The sequence below is a fragment of the Cervus canadensis genome, chromosome 4, assembly GCF_019320065.1.
Source record: "Cervus canadensis isolate Bull #8, Minnesota chromosome 4, ASM1932006v1, whole genome shotgun sequence".
Lineage (NCBI taxonomy): Eukaryota > Metazoa > Chordata > Mammalia > Artiodactyla > Cervidae > Cervus > Cervus canadensis.
The window spans coordinates 16,458,404-16,480,078 of record NC_057389.1 but is presented as its reverse complement, the minus strand read 5'-3'; the positions used below and the strand labels follow the sequence as shown (position 1 = coordinate 16,480,078).

Genomic DNA, 21,675 nt, shown 5'->3' with positions numbered 1-21,675 from the left:
CAGTAAAGGTAAATCATTTATCAGTGAAGGACAATGTGAAAGTATTCTTTAAGAAAAACAGCAATAACACTAATTTTCAACTGAAAAACAAAGTATGGGAGTCAGGAGAAAAACAATACTATGGGAGTCAGGAGGTAATTCCTCTGAACAGCTTGACTCTGTAAGATCAATGTAAGAATAATATAGACAATTTGATCCATCAGTAAGAGACAATGCGTACTTTTCCCAGAACTGGAAATCACCTTTTATAATGTATCTTTCTTTCAAACATCAGGTTCTAACAATGACAATAGAAAAAATTAAATAATGTTTATTTTGTGCCAGATACTGTTATAAGCATTCTTCTATACACTTTTGCTAATCCTCTAAACTCTGTGAGGGAAGCACTAACATTAGCACCTACCTCGAAAGTATGAAGATGTTAAATAAATTGCTCAAGGTCACAAAGCTCATAAGTCACTTTTTAAATGGGCTTGTTATGTCAGGATCAATCTTTAGCAGGCAACAGAATTACCTGGACAGTTGTTAACACACAGGTTGGTAAACGGCCCCCAAAGCTTCTGATTCAGTGAGTCTAGGGTGGAGCCCAAGAATTTCTATTTTTCACACGCTCCAGGTGATGCTGCTGATTTAGAAACCACACTCTGAGAACACTTGCTCTGTAGCTTCCTTTTTTATTTTTTTTGTACTCCCACCTAGCCATCCTGTTTTCAATGTAGAAGGCTTTGCTTCAGGATAAATTTTCACCAAAATTCATACGTATAAGCTGAAAGAAAATGGCCCTCTAGTCATCCATTTATTGGGTATCTTCATTTTTTTTGTCTGCCCAGCACCTTATTCCCTCCAAGCTGGTCCCTTGGCTATTCAGAGGCCTTCTCTGAGATATTTTGAACAGAAGGACCAGGGGAGTTTCTAGGTGTAAGCAAGAAGCTACCAGGGGTCATGTATTCTGTAGAGTGGGGAAACTGGTCTGAGAATGAAGTCATCACATGGGGAGAAACCAAGGCAGCTTGAAAGCTAAGTTCCATTTACTCAGGCCTCCAGAAATCCTCCAATTTCTGTCCTTTCAGAGGTTTAATTGTTTAGCTCTTTCTTCTGTTGTGTGAGTTACCACATTCTCCTTTAATCAGTACCTCTCCCCTTTCTGCATAAGAAGCAGAGATGAGGAGTGGAAGAAATAACACCTGCAGGATCAGAGTCCTGGCTAATGCCTTCACCAGTAACTTCACAGACAAGTTCCTAGTGCGAATCACAGGTATCTGCAGGGTCTCCAACAAGCCACAGTAAACCTCTACCGCTGCTGCGATCTGAACTTCAAGGGAAGTTCTTTCCCTTAATTTCTGCCTGCATAAGGTCTACATATCCTTCGAGGCCAAACTCAAGTACAAATAATGTTTCTAACTTGCTCTTTCTAAACTAAAATCTCCCCTCTCTGAATTTTTCATATACTCAAAGTTTTACACAAATTACTTGGTGATTCATTTAATCCATGGTAAGCTTTCTTCCTCTCATGTTTTGTGGGTTAGTCGTTTTCACCTCCTGTATTTGAAGGTAATAGGTACAGAGTATAGCAACAAGGTAGGTGATTAAATAGTTAATTCCATTAAGGGATCAGAAGTAAAGGAGAAAGTGTGGGAGACGCCCATTTGTTAAAGATCACTCAAGAAAGCAGGTTAACTTAACCACAAAACCAAGCAGGTTTGCTTAGCAATAAAACCATGCAAGCATGACATGCCCCCAAAACAATAAAACAATGGTGGACTGAGACCCCCATCCTGCTCAGTAAGATCAGTAAGTTAATAATTCCTAGCACATGCTTCTCTGTGCACACGAAAAGCAAAACTATAGGGGAAGGTGACGATACACTGAAACCTAAGATGATCTACCGTATTTTAGTATACGTCACTGCCTTTTTTGCTCATTTCCATCATGCAGTGACAGTCCCAGTTTGACCAGATAAGGACAAGAAAACTCCCCCACTCAATGGGGAGGAGGAACTGATGATGGAATCATGATGTTTACTCAAGAAGGAGGAAAAAGGTGATTTTTCCCCTGCCCACTTAACCTTTGATTATAAAACTATAACCTACTAAGTTCTTCGTGAGCCACTCCCTTGCCCACCAGCTTGTATCTCTCTCACAAGCATGCTATACTAATCAACTCTTTTCCTTACCTATCACTCTGCCTCTTGTGGAATTCTTTCTTCACCAAGACAGAAGAACCTGTGTTCTACTGAGTACAGAGATGTGTTCTGTCGGTTTCAAAGGCACTTGAAGGAAAAAATATTGGGTTGGTACAAAAGTAGTTGTGGTTTCAGACTGCAAATTTTAAATCAGTATAACTAAGCCTAAACACCTCTTTATTAATCAAAATAGGAACCATTACAGTCAGTACAATTTTGCCAGTGAGAAATAAGTTTACTCCTGCAGTGTAAAAATTGTGCCTCAGATTTCAACAAATTCTTTGAAAGCATTTTCTGCCTCCTGCTGGTTGTGGAACATCCTGCAAAAAGTTGTTGAGATATTTGAAGAAGTAATCAGTTGGCGAAAGGTCAGGTGAACACGGCAGATGAGGCAAAACTTTGTATGTGACCCAATTCATTCAACTTTTGAAACATTGGCTGTGCAATGTGTGGTTGGGCATTGTTGTGAGAAGAATTGGGTCCGTATTGTTGTTGACCAATGCTGGTTTGCAGTTTTGGGTGCATCTCATCGATTTGCTGAGCATACTTCGCAGATGTAATGGTTTCTCTGGGATTCAGAAAGCTGTAGTATATCAGACCGGCATCAGACCACCAAACAGTGACTGGGACCTTTGCTGCAAGTTTGGCTTTGGGAAGTGCTTGGAGCTTCTCAGTCCAACCACAGAGCTGGTCATCATATAAAATCCTTTTTTTGTCACATATCACAATCCAATCGAGCCATGGTTCATAGGTTGTTGTGTAGAATAAAAGATGACAACACTTCAAAACGACAATTTTTTTTTTGATTTTCGGTCAGCTCATGAGGCTCCCACTTATCAAGCCTTTTCGCCTTTCCAATTTGCTTCAAATGTCAGATGACGCTAGAATGGTTGATGTTGAGTTCTTCAGCAACCTCTCGTAGTTATAAGAGGATCAGCTTCGATGATTGCTCTCTGTTGGTTGTTGTCAATTTCCAATGCTGGCTACTATCCTCATCTTCAAGGCTCTCGTCTCCTTTGCAAAACTTCTTGAACCACCACTGCACAGTACGTTTGTTAGCAGTTGCTGGGCCAAATGTATTGTTGACATTGCAAGTTGTCTCCATTGATTTTGGAGAAGGAAATGGCACCCCACTCCAGCACTCTTGCCTGGAAAATCCCATGGATGGAGGAGCCTGGTAGGCTACAGTCCCTGTAGAGCCGGACACAACTAAGAGACTTCACTTTCACTTTCTTTCTTTGCACAAGAAAATCACTTGAATTTGCTTTTTGTCTAACATCATTTCTGTAGTCTAAAATAAATATAAAATAAACAGCAAGTAATAAGTCATTAACAAAAAAAAGTTAGAAATGCACATTAAAATGATGTATAACATAACCACATTTATTTAAGAATGTATTCCAAAATCAAACAGCAAAGTTCAACAATGTAAAACTGCAATTACTTTTGCACCAACCTAATAGAATTTAGGCTTTAAATTGATTTCAAACTTCTAAAAAAAAACTACTGGGAGAAAGGTAGCTTTTCTCAAAAGAAACATTGTTTCAGAGTTGAGTTGAGGGTGGGGGTGGGTAGCAGAGAGTAGGACTGAGCTCTAGAATAAGGCATCTTGTAGGAACTCTCTGGGCTGAGAGATGAGATGGGAGAGTCTGGAAGGACTGAGAAACAAGGTTTGGGTTTTCTTTCCGCTGTGTCTTCCAGATAAACCCTCCATTCTCTACGCATTTCCTGTTATAAGCAAGCACCGGAAAGTGAACACCGTTGCTCATCTCTGCCTGCCTCTCCAGATCCTGCCTATTCTGCAACCAACACACTTCCATTTCATCCTGTTCATTCTGGACAGAAGTCAAAAGGAACCCCTACCAGCTGGAATCGCTTTCCCAGAACTTTGCAACTGCTTGTGTGCATAACTCCCAAGCAGCTTTTCATGTATTCATATTTTATTACCCTATCTAGATGAGAAGTAAGGGTCTTATGCTTTTGGAATTCCCATTAATCTTAGCACAATACTTGTTAAATAGCAGGGGCTAGATTAATAAGCTGATTAGTTGGTTACTACAATATACCTCCAGATACTGATTTATTTCAAGAAAATGATCCCAGTTAAAAAAAAAATTCATGGAACGCCTGTTGTGCATCAGGCAATGGATTGGGTGCTGGGGAAAATAAATAATGCTTGCCCTTGAGGTGCTCAGGGTCCATATGGGGAGACAGACCCCTAATTAGATATTTTAATAGAATATGCTAAGAGCTTTGAGAAAGGCATATGGAGATGCTGTGGGAGCGTGGATGAGGGGCCCTGGCCCAGAGAAAGCTTCCTGGAAGAAACGACACATGAGCTGTCATAAAAGATCAATGGGAATTAGGCAAAGACGGGGAGGAAGAGGGTAGGAGGTGGGAGACACCAGGGCAAGAGCAGGGGTTTTCTGTCACCTCGGTGTGAGCGGAGAGAGAAAAACATGAGGGGAGGAGAGGCAGGGGCTGAGGCTGCAGGAGGCAAGGAAGCCTTGCTTTCTACCACGAAGTAGCTGGAGGTTTGCTCCCAACAGTGATGAGGAGCCACTGAGGAGCTTTAGACAAGGGCGGGGCGAGGGCTGGGCAGATGTTTTACAGGAAAACAAGAGGGAGGAATCCAATCACAAAGGGAAACAAAGCTATTTTAACAGTCCGAATGAGAGATGATGAAGATCTAAACTGCCCCTTGATGACAGAAATGCAGAGGAAGAGATAGACTTGGAAGTATTCAGGCGGTCAGGCAAAATACAGCAACTCGGTAATTCTTTTGATGGCCGGGAGGTGGGGGGAGGGAGAGGGAGGGGGGAATGAGCCATAGTTGGCACCTGAGTGATCCTTCGAGGCCCTAACTTGGATTTCGGGAGAGGACTGGGATCAGGGGAATGGTGAGGAGGTGTGATTTGCCCATGCTGGGTGTGGAGTGCCTGTGCAACATCCCAGAGACCAGCTGAGCAGAGGCTAAGCTCTACGAATATGAAGCTCTGGGGGGGGAATCAGGGCTGGAGCTAAATCCAATCAGGCAGTCCTTCATACATAGAGATGGTCAGAGACAAGATGATAAACAAAGGAGATATCCACATATGTCTATTATTTTAATTTAGTCTTATTTCCTTACCATTTTAGATTGAAAAAAGTATCACACTTTCAGACATCATTATAGGAAGCATTTTAAAGATAAGATGAAGTCTTCAATGAGAAATTGATTTCAAAATAACAAACATGCAGCCTTTTGTCATATAATGGTGTTTAGGAACGCTGTATTAACAGAGGATGGCAAGTCTCTATGTCAGATTAATTCTATGTATGTTTCAAACGATGACAATAACAAACCACTTAAGTTTGTCTCAGACACTATGTACAATATCTATATTAATAGTTAGATATTATGAAGTAGGTTTTATCACTATCAACTCTATCTTACAGACTATGACTCACAAAAGATTACCTATCCGAGGCCAGAAAGCGGCCATGTGGCAAAACTAGAGTGCAAAGCAAGCGAGGCTCCATAGCTCCAGATAGCAACAAGGCATCCAGCAGGAAGGGCCCCTCCCTCACCCCCAGGCGGGTTTTTTTGTTTTTTTTTTTTTTGGCAGCAGCAGCAGCAGCTGTGAGAGGATGGCCAATAAGACAGCAATAGCCTTGATACTCCAGAAGGAGGCAGGCAAGCACAGGAATTTTAACACACACACTCAAAATCATAACTAATGAACTGATGTCTAAATGAACGCATGCATCAATCTAGGTATTCACACGTATGAATCTGGGTAGCTAAAACCGAGTATTATTGATTTTGGAGGGCAACTTGAATTGACATATTAAAATTTAAATTAGCTTGCTCTTTGGCCCAGGAATAACTCTTCTGGGAACAAAGCTTTCAAAGATATACACTCAAGCATACAAAGAAAAGAAACTGGGAGAAATGCTAACATCTGTCAATAGGAGCTAGTTAATTAAGTAATTCATATAATCAGACAATAGTTCACAGCTTGTAAAAAGATGCACTTTGTATATACTGAAATAAAAGAAATCAATGACATAGTAAAAAAAAAAATTGCAGAATGTACATACACAGTACAGGCACGTGTGTAAGTACAGAAGGGTACACGCCAAGCTACCAACAGGGAATCACTTTAGGACGGCAGGATTGAGGGTAGAGAGGGTGAAAAAGGCCAAACGCTTTTTATTTTATATGCTTCAAATATGTGCACACACAAATACATGTAACGGTGGCCAGGTATTGCTTTGGGGAAAAAACTGTTTTCTAAATCCAGTGAGTCAACACTATGGTAAGATTACATTTAGCCACATGCACACGAATTAGGCTACACCTATAATGGAATATCATGGCCCTACTGAAAAGAACGTCAGAACAGATGGCATCAGTATGGGAGGAGATCATGAAATATTAACTGGAAAAGGCACAATGCAGAACAGTAGCCTGATCTCATTAAAAAAATACAAATCTGTATATTAATTCTGATACATGCAAATGAAAAATCCTGCAATATGCAACAAAGTATGAATAACAGTGGTGATCTGGGGGATTGGGAATTGGGGGAAGGAAATGTGAGATCTTCGACTCTCTCCGTATATCTATTTGATGTTTTAATTTTTATAATGAAAATTTATTACTTGGAAAAGTTACCTAATAAAACATTCTCATTTCATATTTTAAATATTTGGTATCACAAAATCTTCAAATAGGTCCCAGAAAAAGTTTCAGATTCAAATGTTTATGAAATAATTAAAGGCACACTAAAGGAAAGGAAAGTGAAGTCACTCAGTCGTGTCCAACTCTCTGCGACCCCATGGACTGTAGCCTATCAGGCTCCTCCGTCCATGGGGTTTTCCAGGCAAGAGTACTGGAGTGGGTTGCCATTGCCTTCTCCAAAAGGCATAGTAAAGGCTGAACAACAACAAAAATGCCTATGGCTGATTCATGTTGAGGTTTGATAGAAAACAGCAAAATTCTGTAAAGCAATTATCTTTCAATAAAAAAATAATTAAAAAAAAAAGTAAAAGTACTTTAATATATTTTCAGAATCTCAGTTTTTCTCTTTCTTCCCACTTCCACAAAGTAAATTTAAGCCAGAGATGCTCCTGGTCTTCGCTTTGGATGCAGAATCACCTTCTCTCCGGTCCCACCTCCCCTCTCAGGAAAGTAGAACTCAGCTTCCCTTCTAACTGGGAAGGCCCCTCATGAGACCCCCTGTCTTAGGAACGAGGGCTCAGACTCCCTCCCTACTCCAAGGCGGTAATAGGAGTCTCTCACCTCTCTTCTATGTCTTCCACAGCACTCCCACTGCTTCTCCATTTTTGTGGCAACATCATCCCCTCTTCTAAGCTCTTGCCCATGCCTTAAGCATCCCTCTTCCCTTTTTTGATTGTCTTTGGAGAAGACCAGATTAAGAACCTCTCATTTCTCCCAGTGGTTCCATAGGAAAGCCCTGTCTTTTGAGAAGCAAATATGGGTTTCTTCCTAATGAAGAACTACCCACTCTGCCTTTTGCAATATTCAGCATCTTCCAACGAGTCACACATCTCAGAGCCAGACTTCCTCACCGTTAGTTCAAAGTGGCAGGGCACTGTAAGGACATACTGTGGAAAACGCCTACGGTTCTAAGGGAGAAACAGCCTCGATTAGATCAGCTTATGAATCATTCCGCTTTTGACAAATGATATAAAGAGAGGATCTTCAGAGTCACTAGTTTAATGTGAATAAGGCATTTATGTATAAAGTCATCTTTCTCCAAACTTTGGTTACATGTAATAGAAAATAGGTAAGTGTGAGCAGTAAATGGGAATTTCCCATAAGATGTAGTTCTCGTCTCAAAGAGGTAGAGGGACAATGGACAAGAAGCTGGAGTGAAAGTCCCTCTGCTTAATCATCCTCTGAGTTTGCAAGTGGATCCGAAAGCAACCATTTACAGTTGTTTGGAGAGCCAAGATCCCCAGGTTACCAAAGTGAGACTTAACATGTTTGGAATTCACTTGGAGAAGCCTCCAAATACGTATGGTAATTGGGGGTGCAGCTGTGCCCCTTTGTTTTCACCACAAAGAGGCTTGAATGACTCCACAGTGATATTAGATGAGCAATCTTAAAATACCTTAAAAGCCAGTGTTAAAGATCAAACCTAAGTTACGCCATAATAGCTAAGAGTATAAAATACATCAGCTCTACCACACCATCAGCAGAGATGAGATGCATCAAACTGTGAACATAGATAACTTAGCAATTCTTATTTGATGACTATGAAAGCAAACATCAAACTGTGTTAAAATTAATATGAAGAAGGTCACATATCTCTTTTTTCACAAATCTATCTTACATAAAAAACAAGGAAATAAAACTATAACTGAATAGAGACTTCAACCTCTTAAAGATCTAATTAGAAACAAACATAATACATGTAAGTAAAGAATCATGTATAGAATAAATTCTAAGCACAGCATTTAAAAGCACAATATACAAATTTCATTATGTTAAGATTTCAATAGAGAAATTTTTGCTATGGTGTTGAGTAAATTCATATTTAATATTACGTTGGGAAATTTGAAAAATACAACTAGTTATCAGCAATCAATTTGTTGACTTTGGTGTTCCCAGATGCCATTTGCTTGTTGTTCAGTGGCTAAGTCATGTCTGACTCCTTGCAACCCCATGGACTGCAGCACTCCAGGCTCCTCTGTCCTACCTCCCGGAGCTTGCTCAATCTCATGTCCATTGAGCCAGTGATGTCATCCAAACATCTCATCCTCTGTCTCCCCCTTCTCTTCCTGCCCTCAATCTTTCCCAACATCAGGGTCTTTCCAATGAGTCAGCTCTTTGCATCAGGAGGCCAAAGTATTGGAGCTTTAGCGTCTGCACCAGTTCTTCCAGTGAATATTCAGGGTTGATTTCATCTAGGATTGACTGGTTTGATCTCCTTGCTGACCACGGGACTCTCAAGAGTCTTTTCCAACACCACAATTCAAAGTATCGATTCTTCACTGCTCAGCCTTCTTTATGGTCCAACTCTCACATCTGTATATGATTACTGGAAAGACCATAGCTCTGAACTATTCAGACATTTGTTGGCAAAGTGATGGGTCTGCTTTTTAATATGCTACCCAGGTTTGTCATAGCTTTTTTTCCAAGGTGCAAGAATCTTTTAACTTGAAGGCTGCAGTCACCATCCACAGTGATTTTGGAGCCCAAGAAAAGAAAATTTGTCACTGCTTCCACTGTTTCCCCATCTATTTCCCACGAGGTGATGGGGCCGGATGCCATGATCTTAGTTTTTTGAATGTTGACTTTTAAGCAGCTGTTTCACTCTCCTCTTTCACCCTCATCAAGAAGCTCTTTAGTTCCTCTTCTCTTTCTGCCATTAGAGTGGTATCATATGTGTATCTAAGGTTGTTGATATTTCTCCCGGCAATCATGATTTTAGTTTGTGAGTCATCCAGCCCAGCATTTTGCATGATGTACTCATCATAGAGAGCTTCCCAGGTGGCGTTAGTGGTAAAGAATCTACCTGCTAATGCAGGAGACATAGAAGATGCCAGTTCAGTCCTTGGGTTGGGAAGATCCCTTGGAGGAGGGTATGGCAACCCACTCCAGTATTCTTCCCTGGAGAATCCCATGGACAGAGGAGCCTGGTGGGCTACAGTCCCTAGGGATGCAAAGAGCTGGACATGACTGAAGTGATTTGGCACACATGTACTCTGCATAGAAGTTAAATAAGCACAGTGACAACATACAGACTCGACATACTCCTTTCCCAATTTTGAACCAGTCCATTGTTCCTTGTCCAGTTCTAACTGTTGCTTCTTGTCCTGCATTCTCCTTTCCCTTCTCCAGGGGATCTTCCCAACCCAGGGATCAAAGCCAGGTGTCCCACATTGCACAGGTTTGTCAGGAGACAGGTAAGTTGTTCTAGGAAAACGATGCTTACTCTCTAACTACCACTGCACACTTCATAACCTATTAATTAGCACTTAATTTCCCCTTTGCTTAGGGAATAATGATTCCTTCACCTAATACAACAAAGGGCTATCTTAACAATCAATTTTGTTTAATTAGCTAATGATCCATAGACAATATCCATCCCCCCATGAGTGCCTTACAGATTCCATCAGAACATAATAACCACTACAATTTTTCAAGCTCTGCTAGATAGTTAACTTTAATGCTAACATAAATGCAAGACAGTCACCTCTATTAATTGAGGAACAATAAAGCTTTGAACATTTTTGACCTTTGGTATGAAAATTTCAATCATAACTGTTTTAAACTTGCATAATAAGTGATTAGGATGTGATTTAAAATATTTAACATGAAATAGCAAAAGTGAAGGTTAAAGTCACTCAGTTGTGTCCAACTCTTTGGGACCCATGGACTGGAATTCTCCAGGCCAGAATACTGGAGTGGGTAGCCTATCCCTTCTCCAGGGCATCTTCCCAACCCAGGGATGGAATGAACCCAGGTCTCCAGCATTGCAGGAGGATTCTTTATCAGCTGAGTCACAAGGGAAGCCCAAGAATACTTGAGTGGGTAGCCTATCCCTTCACCAGCAGATCTTACCAACCCAGGAATCGAATAGGAGTCTCCTGCATTGTAGGTGGATTTTTTACCAACTGTGCTATCAGGGAACTAATACCTATCAATGAAAGTGAAAGTCACTCAGTTGTGTCTGACTCTTTGCAACTCCATGGACTATAGAGTCCATGGAATTCTCCAGGCCAGAATACTGGAGTGGGTAGCCTTTCCCTTCTCCAGGGGATCTTCCCAACCCAGGGATCAAACCCAGGTCTCCCGCATTGCAGGCAGATTCTTTACCTATCAAGTAGATGTTAAAGATGCAAAGCACAAACAATAGAAACTAAAGTCTCATCTTTATATTCTTTAAATTTCTAGAGAGACATTTGGAGCCATGTAATCATTTTCCCTCAGTAAAGGAAGTAATTCCAAAAGGTGATAGTTGACCTCTAAATTATGTCTAAACATTGACTATGGTTTTCAAAAGCAGATTCTAATCTGGAGATAAAACTTACTATCAAGATTTTTTTCTCTTTATATTTATGGATTAGAGCATGCAGCAGTATTAAGTATTAGTTTATTTTTTTACTGAATTATATAAATTCATAATGGAATGGATTAAAAAGGTATTTTCTCTATCTTTGGATAGAATGTACATTTACAAAAGACAACCCTTTTCTAGTTTCTGAGCCTAAAAACAAGTTCTATCTCATTCAAATAAACATTTTAAGTGGACATTTACAAAATCTGGATTGTGATTCTGAGGATAATGGAAAATAAAATTCTCGACATTCTAGGTGATAAAAATGAATTTATATTATGCAATCACATATAACTTGTAGTTGTATGCATATTACCATATATTAATTAATTTCATACACAGTGACAGAATGTCAAAGAAGCAAATAATACACAGTGAAGAAAATGAAGCCAAAGTACTTTTCAGGATTGATAAAGGTACAAAAGATATTACTGTTCAAATTTTCTAATTATAACTATTTAACAAAAAATACAATAAACTTGCAAAAAATGTTGGTCAAAATAATTTAGATAAGTGAAATAGCAAAATAACTGTTGAGGAAGTTAAAGAATTCACACCAAACCCTTAGACATAAAATTCTGAAAAGACAAGAAAATAGAAATCTTGATTAGGTGATCTGACCAAATAATTCCCAAATTTTATTTGTGGTTTATGGTTATCCAGTGAAAGGTTCAAAGAAATCATCCATTTGACAAAAATTAATGGGACAGCCTAAGATTTAATGCTCATTATATAAGTAAAAGCAGAAGAAAACAAACCAGGTTTGGTTAAAATCAGATATGAAGTAATCAAATAAAATGAAAACGAGGCAACTTAGCAATTGCATATACGGAAATTCTAAGGAGTAAAATTTTTAAGTAGTGAGTGGAGAGATGCAGGCATAAACCCATCAGCAAAAATGTGTTCCTCTGATCTTGGTGATATTCACTTTTAAGTGATGCTATAACTATTATAACAATCCTGCATTTATGACAGCATTCATCTACTCAGTCCCTGAAGACCGTGAACTTAAAAGTAGTGTTTTCCTTTTTTTTTTTTTTGCAATTACTAATGACATATTTAGTTTTATAGGCACTAGTCACAGATCGAATCTTTTTTATGTCTCACTGTGGTGTGTAATTTTTTTTTAATAACTGTATGCTTAAAATAATTAGTACTGCTGGATATAATCACTAATTTCCTAAAACTGCAAAAGGCAACTTAATATTTCTGCATAGCAGCTGTAATACACAATATTGCACAGAACTAAATTATTACAAACAGTGCCAGCAGTTTTCTATACACAGTACTTAAGATAATTATAAAAAATCATCTTCATTACTGCTTGCTAGCATTTTTTTAACAGTTTAATTTGGATAGGTTACAAAATACATTCAAATCACACAGATATAATTACTGTAAACCCAAGAAGCTATAAAATGTTCCCAACCAAATCCCTTTGACCCTGTTAATGTCTGTTCCTTGTTAATCTAAGGCAAACATTGTTTGTAGTGTGCATTTGTTATAGAATATAAAAAAAAAGGGGGGGGGGGGAGGAAATCCCTAAACAGTTGTTATTGATTCCAGCATTTACCGACCGAGAGTTAAGTGCTGTTTGCAAAACAGAACAGATGCAGATGCTGACAAAAAGGTAAACAATTGTTGCATGGCTTCCTGCCAGATTCTGAACCGATATATTAAACTCCAAGTGAAGCACATTTCCCCTATGGATTGCACTTATTGCCACTTCATTTCCTATGTGCTCTGACTCTCTATTGCCGTGCCTGGCACTAAGCTATTTCCAGTTCTTTGCTGACCCCTGAGGCCTGGTGCTACCACACACAGCCATTAGAGAAGGGAATTGCATGTGTCTGACACGGCCTGAAACCAATTATTTGATATTTTCTTCAGAATGATGCCCAACTCTGTTGGGAATGAGCAATCATGAAATAATTTACCTCCTGATTTAATTTTTTCCTGCACAAATTAGTTGTAGACTGAGCTGGCTATACACAGATGCTTGTGACATAGCTCTGTCTTATCAAGATGATACTTGAAATGAAGCAGGGGGATCTGAATTGAATAGGTTGGGGAATCCTGTTTTAAAGAGGCATTGACAAGTTTATCAGATATACTGATCACATGTACTCTCTGTTGATTGAAAATGACAGAACCTTAAAGAACTATCAGGATAGCAGGAGAAAAAAAAAACCACAAGGATGCAAACCTTATCAGTGTATTTAATGTTTTTAAACCTCCTTCTGATCTCTGGTTTCCTTTTCATGTCTCAGAAAACTTGGTACATGATTAAAATTTAACAAAAACTAAAAAACAAACTCACATTGGTGTGTAACTGAGTGATCGTCACCAAATTTAGTATTTAGTAATACTGTTTTTAAACATAATCATAAATGTCAAGAAAGTATGCATTTTTTGTAACTCAAATCCCTATGAGTGCCTTTCATAGAAATAAAAAGGATTTATATTTTGTTGTGTATATGTCACAGAAACAACACAAAACATGAGATTATTACTTATCAATAAACATAGAGCTTATATAAATTTGCATATGCTTAATCTAAATAATGGGATATTAAAGCCAACTGCTCAAGCTCTATAAAGACAATACAAGTCTCTTTAGAGGGATTCAGTGAACATAAAGCCTCAACAAAATCTGTGCAGTAATATCTTGTCTATAAAGTTGAACAAGGATTTTTCTCATTTTAACATACAGAGTCCACATTAGATCTTAGCTATTAAATCTTATAGGGGCTATAATTGCTACATCTTCCCACTTCTCTTTAGGGACCCATATACCAATAACCATGAACTTTATGACTTTTGTAACCTTAACTAACAAAAATTATAAGAAAAATATCCATTTAAAAGAACATGCTCTTCAAATAGCTGAAGGATTAATATTTTATTGTGCTACCATAAGAACATTAACAATGATGATAAACAATTTTAGTACAGTTTGGAAAAAAGATATAGGAAGACACTATAAAACAATGCCACAACATAACTTTCTCTCACAATGATCATCATAAAATTTGGAGGCTATTTCTCTTCTTTTCAGGATAGATAATTTCGCAAACCTGGTTGTCTACACCAACAAGTACTACAATGATTAATACTGTGTACTTTTTGCTAATAGGAATGCTAACACTGAATTTTAAATTTAAGATAATTTCTACTTTGGAGGACAAACATTGCCAGATATTCTAAAATCAATTCAGCATGACCATGTCATAGAAATTTAAATTATCAAAACTTCAAATTATTTAGATTTTCATATATCACTGGCATCATAATTCCAAGGGCCTTTTCAGATTCTTATTTCTCTCTACCACTTTATCTGCTAACTTGGTACTTCCTACAACTGTATTACAGAAGAGATTAAACTAGTAATAATGTAAGCAACACGTTCCTAAGTAATAGACAAGGGTTTTCTGTTTTTACTCAGTGTTGAAAAGAAACCGCAAAAACAAATATTGATAGTTTTTGCTTTAGACTGAAGCAATCGAGTGAACATCATGGTAATTTTCAGATCTCCGTTTAAATAGCCCAACCATCAAAGTGCTTATGGATATTCTGATAAAACTAAAAGCAAACTGAAAATATATGTATTAAACAAAGGGACAAATATTTGATTTTAAGAATGACAGAGGCAAAAGCCTTTCTGATTGGAAATCCATTGTAACTTTTAAATATTTTACTCAAAGCTAAGGATTATTTTCTCCTTTCCACATGTGAGGGAGGGATTGGTCTGACTCTCAAAGCTACAGCAGTTTCTCCTGTATACATCCCAGTGCAGACAGATCTGTCCATACTCAGAAAACGCCAATTTAGACAGAGAATTTTAAAAGTCCCAGGTGTAGAAGACTCAGATTTCCCCTCAGTTAAATATCAACAGAGATGGAGATGTTAAGCTACTTTGAGGCAGAAGATATTTGACTTCATACATGTGACACTGATGGTCACAGGTTTTCATGCCTACATACAAATAACGATGCTGAACACGTTATAACGTAACGTCTATCTGCCAAGTTGATTTTCCCAACGAAGAATGTTGAGGTGTCGGAACATCTGTTACAGTTTTCAGTCTTGTGTTAGAAAGAGTACATCTTTAAAGGGATCTTACCAATGTCTCTTGACTTACTAAACATTTCTTCTTGAAAGTTTATGAAAAAAAATGTTTGCTATTAATAACTGGTTAATAGTATGGTAACCAGAAGGCACATATTACATTTTCTGAGAACCTGAGAAAAAAATATGTTAGTTAAACAACATTCAAGGTTATACTAGTCCACTGGAAATATCTGTATGTTAAACAAGAATTCAGGGATTCATGACCTATAAAACTATAAACCTGTAAACATTTTTACCTAAAACAGCAGAGCTCAGCATTCACATTTATCATTGTGTTTATATATTAAGACATAGAATGACATAAATAATGTCAGCGGGGGAAAGCAGAAAAGTTTTAGACAAGGCATATTAGTTACGTATCAACTCACTTTCTATAGAACTTGAATTTCTAGCCTGCAACCACCTCCATCTGTATTACTTATCCACATTTTTTGCTCAGTATAGAAGAGCTGCAAAATAAATGTTTGCTTTTAGAATAATCTTATTCTAAACTTTTTTCCAATAATTTGCTTACAGTTATTTTCACTCTTTTAATATGTCACATATTTTTAACTAGATAATTTCTTTTTCCAAGTTAAAAAAAATAAGAGTTTTAAAAATCTCAGGATTTCAATCTCTTCCTAATTTTGAAAACTGTTATTGAACAGTTAATAAGGGACATAAATCTCAAGCTGACCTATGACCCCTCATGTATGGTAGTTTAATCGCTAAGCTGTGTCCGACTCTTGAAATACCATGGCCTGCTGCCTGCCAGGCTCCTCTGTCCGTGGGATTTCCCAGGCAAGAATACTGGAGTGGACTGCCATTTGCTTCTCCAGGGGACCTTCCCCACCAAGGGTTGAACCCACATCTGCTGCACTGCAGGCAGATTCTTTACCGCTGAGCCACCAGGGAAGCCTTCATGAGAAATTACCAAGTCATTTTTATCTACCATCCTTAGTAACTGAATGTCTTACAGAACATGCCTAATAAAATATTCTTTCTACCTTTAGGAAGAACACATGAGAGGAAGTCGATAATTGCTAATTGTTGCTACATGGAAGCAAAAATATTACCAAAACTAAACAGCATCCACTTTCTCTCCAGAATATACTTTCCATTTTTGTTGCTTTAATGTCTTTAAAACAAAATTCAGAAGTCTCTGAAGATTTAATGTGAAATAATGGGGTCAGAAAGCTAGTCACATATTTAGCAGAAAAACATTTTAGGTAAATAAAGATACGTGTACATATGCAAAAATATCATGTACCTACCCAAGCACATAACAAACATCCTCCCCTTATGCACATACACATAGTCATTTTTCTCATAGTTTTAAATCAAATAAATAATTTTTACAGATGATAAAACCTTTAGTAGGAAGAATTTTAAAACACCACCTCCTTAGGGGAAAAATTCTAGTGTTCAAATAACACTAGAATGATGAATTCCATTTGTTCATTTTCTTATCAAGTGGTGCTAGTGATAAAGAACTCGCCTGCTGATGTAGGAGACATAAGAGATACGGGTTTGACCCCTGGGTTGGGAAGATTCACCTGGAGGAGGGCATGGCAACCCACTCCAGTATTCTTGCCTGGAGAATCCCATGGACAGAGGAGCCTGGTGGGCTACAGTCCGTAGGGTCACTCAGAGTCGGACACGACTGAAGTGATTTAGCACGCACACATGCATTTTTAATGAGGTACGGAGGTATAGTGGGAAGATACTCCTAACCTTAGTTTCATCTCCACCTTGATTTGCTAACCAGCGAAAACGCTGTAATTTTTTTCCCACCAATGAAACAAGATCTGGAGTTGCTGCACTGCTTAATTTCATATTGGTGATGGAGCAAAGAGAGGCTTAAAAAAAAAAAACAACAACCAAAGGTGGAAGCATCTTGCACACATACTGCTAATCTTTAGGTTTATTATTAATTATGACAAAAAGGATCTTAAACCTGGCAGCAATTGCTTCAACTATTTCAGTAACAGTTACTTTTAGCCTAACTCTGGTAAAACCTTAAAGGTAAGGAGATTACCTAATTCTCTAGAAACGAGAGACTCTTCCACATATTTTTTATATTAAGTAAAAAACTAACATTATTATTTTCCTTTTCATATGTTAATATATAGAAGTCTTGGATTTTTTTTCCCCTTTCTAAATCTTTCCAGAGCAGAAAATGCAGTGATGTAGCTTTGCACTCTGTTAGTATAATAGTTGCTTTCAAAATTGAAGTTTCTTTAAATGTATATGCAAAGAATCAATATGTGTGTTACAACTGCAGTAAGTCCAACATAAAAATAAGGATCTGTGGCTCATGGGAATTACTCTTCAAATTATAAAATGGTTTCTGATCTTGCAAGTGAATTCATTCAGAAAGAGATAGTATTTAAGAGAATAGTTTTGGTCATAATTCAGCAATGTATTTGAATTACAGTCGAGATACATCCCAGCAGTGGGCCTTTGAGAAAGGCTTATCCAACCTCAGCTTCTGTAACTATAAGGTAGGGATAATATTCAAATTTTCAGACATGTTATAAGAATCAAATGGTGTATCAATATATAAAGTGCTTGGCAAGGTGCACAGCAAATTAAAAGGATCTAAAAAAAGAGTACCTATTATGTACCTGACTTTATATATTTATAAATACATAACAAAGAAAATTTGGGGGGCCTCCAAAATCACTGCAGATGATGACTGCAGCCATGAAATTAAAAGACACTTGCTCTTTGGAAGAAAAAGCTATGACCAACCTAGACAGCATATGAAAAAGCAGAGAAATTACTTTGCCAACAAAGGTCCATCTAGTCAAAGCTATAGTTTTTCCAGTAGTCATGTATGGATGTGAGAGCTGGACTATAAAGAAAGCTGAGTGCTGAACAATTGATGCTTTTGAACTGTGGTGTTGGAGAAGACTCTTGAGAGTCCCTTGGACTGCAAGGAGATCCAACCAGTCCATCCTAAAGGAAATCAGTCCTGAATATTCATTGGAAGGACTGATACAGAAGCTGCAACTCTAATACTTTGGCCACCTGATGCAAAGAACTGACTCATTTGAAAAGACACTGATGCTGGGAAAGATTGAAGGCAGGAGGAAAGGAGGGCGACAGAGGATGAGATGGTTGGATGGCATCACTGACTCAATGGACATGAGTTTGAGTAAACTCTGGGAGTTGGTGATGGACAGGGAGGCCTGGCGTGCAGCAGTCCATGGAGTCGCAAAGAGTCAGACACGACTGAGCGACTGAACTGAACTGAACAAGGAAAAATGAAGATGATCAATGAGAAAATATTAACAAAAATTAATGGTGAAATCATGTTCTGAGTAGTATCCTTTGCAAAGTATATACTTTATTTAAGTTTTTAGTGTAAAATGGAGCCTAGGCCATTTGTGCTTTACTAAGACTCAAGAATCGGAATGGCTGGGAATGACTTTTAACACAGAAAACACTTTCTTAAATGGCATAAAAAATTTGTCCTCTTGTACAAAGGATGAAATAAAACTAAATGGCTCTAGCTCTCACCCTCACCTTGATGGATCACCCTGTATACTTTTACTGCAGAGAGGCAGACGGTACAGAAAGGAGTTAGGTTGAGTGGAAAATATCCTCCTGGCTCATAAAAAGGGAAGACAAGCCCACTATCTCTACTGATGGCATGGATGCATGAGCACATTCTAGAAGTCTCAAGAAAGCTCTGAACATGCCATGTAACTGAACTGGTAGGAGGGATGGCTTTAGGATCAATTATGCCAAGACTCAAATCACTTTTGACTTGCTTCACATGCTGAAAAAAAATACTAAAATTATTTACACAAGTTCAATTTGTGTACAACTGTTTCATTATTATATAGCTTGTCGAATTCTTATTCACAGACTCTTAATATCAATCACGCTTCCATGCTTTACAGGCCTAATTCTGAGGCTTTTTGTACTTACAGAGGGGTTTGTATGGATACAGAGACACTTTTTTAGAAAAAGTATTTAGTCCATGTGTACTGTATACAACATTGCAGAAACAAGCTGGTTCTTCCCCAGGAAAAAACACAGTCACTATTAAATCTCTGCTTTAAATACATGCCAGAGAAAAGGCATATCAATTTCTTTTCAATCAACAATATAGAATAATATCGTATTTCCATTTCTTGCCTGTGATCTTAATTTTCAATGATCTGATTGAAAAAGCTACAATGACCAAAAAATTGAAATGAAAAATAAAACAAAACAGGAACAGTTGGTTGTGGGATCAAAGGGGAAGCCCCAAAAAAGAATTTCTAGGAATAGCTTCAGATGTCAGCTGGAAGGAGGGACTCTACTTCCTGTTTTTGCTTAATCACAGACTCCCCTCTTCACCCTCCTAACCTCGTCAAAAATGCAATTGCAGGAAGTGAGAAGTTTCCACACTGTTATCTTCAAGTTTCACTGGGGGAGAAAAGTCACACAGATAAAAATCTAAAGGATGTTTTCATATTTGTGATGGAGGCACACAAAGTCACACACTCAGCCAGTTAATACAGCTGTCCAGTCAGTCAGTAGAGAAAATAATGATGACAGTTTCCAATGACAACCTGTAGGTATAAAATCTGGTCGTGGAATAATTTGCAAGTCACAAAGTCAGATAAGTTTAAAGTTAAAGCTTAGATACACTTTCTAATACAACCCTTTCCTTTTATCGGTTATCAACAGAATGATATGAAGAGGTAAAACGACTTATCTAAGGTTGCATAAACAAGGGGGTGAGAGCTTCAGGCAAGCACACTTGACTCTGATAACTGTACTTTTCACCTTTTGAGAGCAAGTACTTATAAACAAAGAATGTACCAGTATTTCATTAAAGACTAGCAAGTATGATAAAACAGTGGGTAAAAAACAAAGCTAATCAACGATATCATTTATTAGTATTTTCAAAAATGTTACAACAAAAACCCCTGAAATTGTATTATTATTTTAAAGGAATTTGTGATAACTGAATAAAGATACAACTTTCTCTTAAGAATTTTTTTTTCCCCATTACTGTTTTGTATTATTTGAAATTGCAGCATCTACTAATGTGGGGTTAGAAAACAACAAGCATAGTTGACATCAGAGAGCTAATGGAGATCTTCCCCTCCGTCTCATGAACACAACAGGGTCAAGAGACGTGGTATCTTTCTAGGAGACTTGGTCTCTTCTGCAACAATACCATAGAGATGCTTCTTTTGTACACACTTTGCATACTGGCCTCAGTATACTTTAAATTTCCTTGAGAGCATCACTCAGCCAATCAGAGATACTTGAGGAGTAGGAGAGAAATTAGGGTGGTTTTGACTGACCTACTTTCCAGTTGTGATCTGTGCCTTCATAGTCAAAATTCTACCTTTATCTTGACTTGAGGGTCTTCTTTACTCTAAAGGATCTTTTCATCCCTAGAGGGATTCTGTTTCCCCTACTCCCCAATCTTCCTGAAACAAAATATAAAGGAATTGAGAAACGGGACGGGTAGAGGCCACTAAGTTTCAACCTCTCATCCACTGCAGATCTTTAGAAACCTTCAGAACACTCAAAGGCGTGTATCATATACTCTTAAGTCTTTCCCTTTCAAGCTAACAATCACCTTAAGGAAAATTCAATGTAAGATAGACAGGGGATCGTGACATTTATACTATGATTGAAGTTTTCTAACTATATTCTTACATATTAAAACACAGTGAATTTATCTAACTAAACTTACTACACATAAACAATCCTCTCTTTTTCAAGCACTGAGAAAAGAGGCAATATCTTTTCTTAAATCCAAAGAAAATACAATTTTAAAAGCAATTTAATGATTTAATCACTTATTTTCTAGGGACTTCCCTGGTGTTCCAATGGTTAAGATTCTGTGCTTTCAGTGCAGGGGGTATGGATTTGATCCCTGGCCTAGGAACTAAGATCCCACACGCTGTGCAGCATAGTCAAAAAGTAAAACAAAAATGAATAAGTAAAATAAAATCCCAATTAAAAAAAGAGTGTCTGCAAAAATAATACTCTTTTTTTTTCCTAAGATAGATTACCAAACCACTAAGAGTCTGTGATGTTTACATTATGACATTATTTCATCATTTTCTTCAAATAACAAAACATAAAAATAGACCCATAGACCAATAGAACAGAATTGAGAACCCAGAAATAAACTCTTGCATATATGGTCAACCAGTATTTGACAAGGGAACCAAGAATACTCATTGGGTAAAGGATTAAATAAATGGTGTTGGGAAAAGTAGATAAAACATGCAAAAGAATGAAACTGTACCTTATCTTGCAACACATACAAAAATCAACTCAAAGTGG

At 37.8% G+C, this 21,675-nt stretch overlaps 1 protein-coding gene across 2 annotated transcripts in view; it reads right to left on the bottom strand.

The window, feature by feature from the left end:
* The window catches only part of KIAA0825 (KIAA0825 ortholog), a 436,774-nt gene that overhangs the window by 328,425 nt on the left and 86,674 nt on the right, over positions 1 to 21,675 (bottom strand). The window lies entirely within an intron of this gene.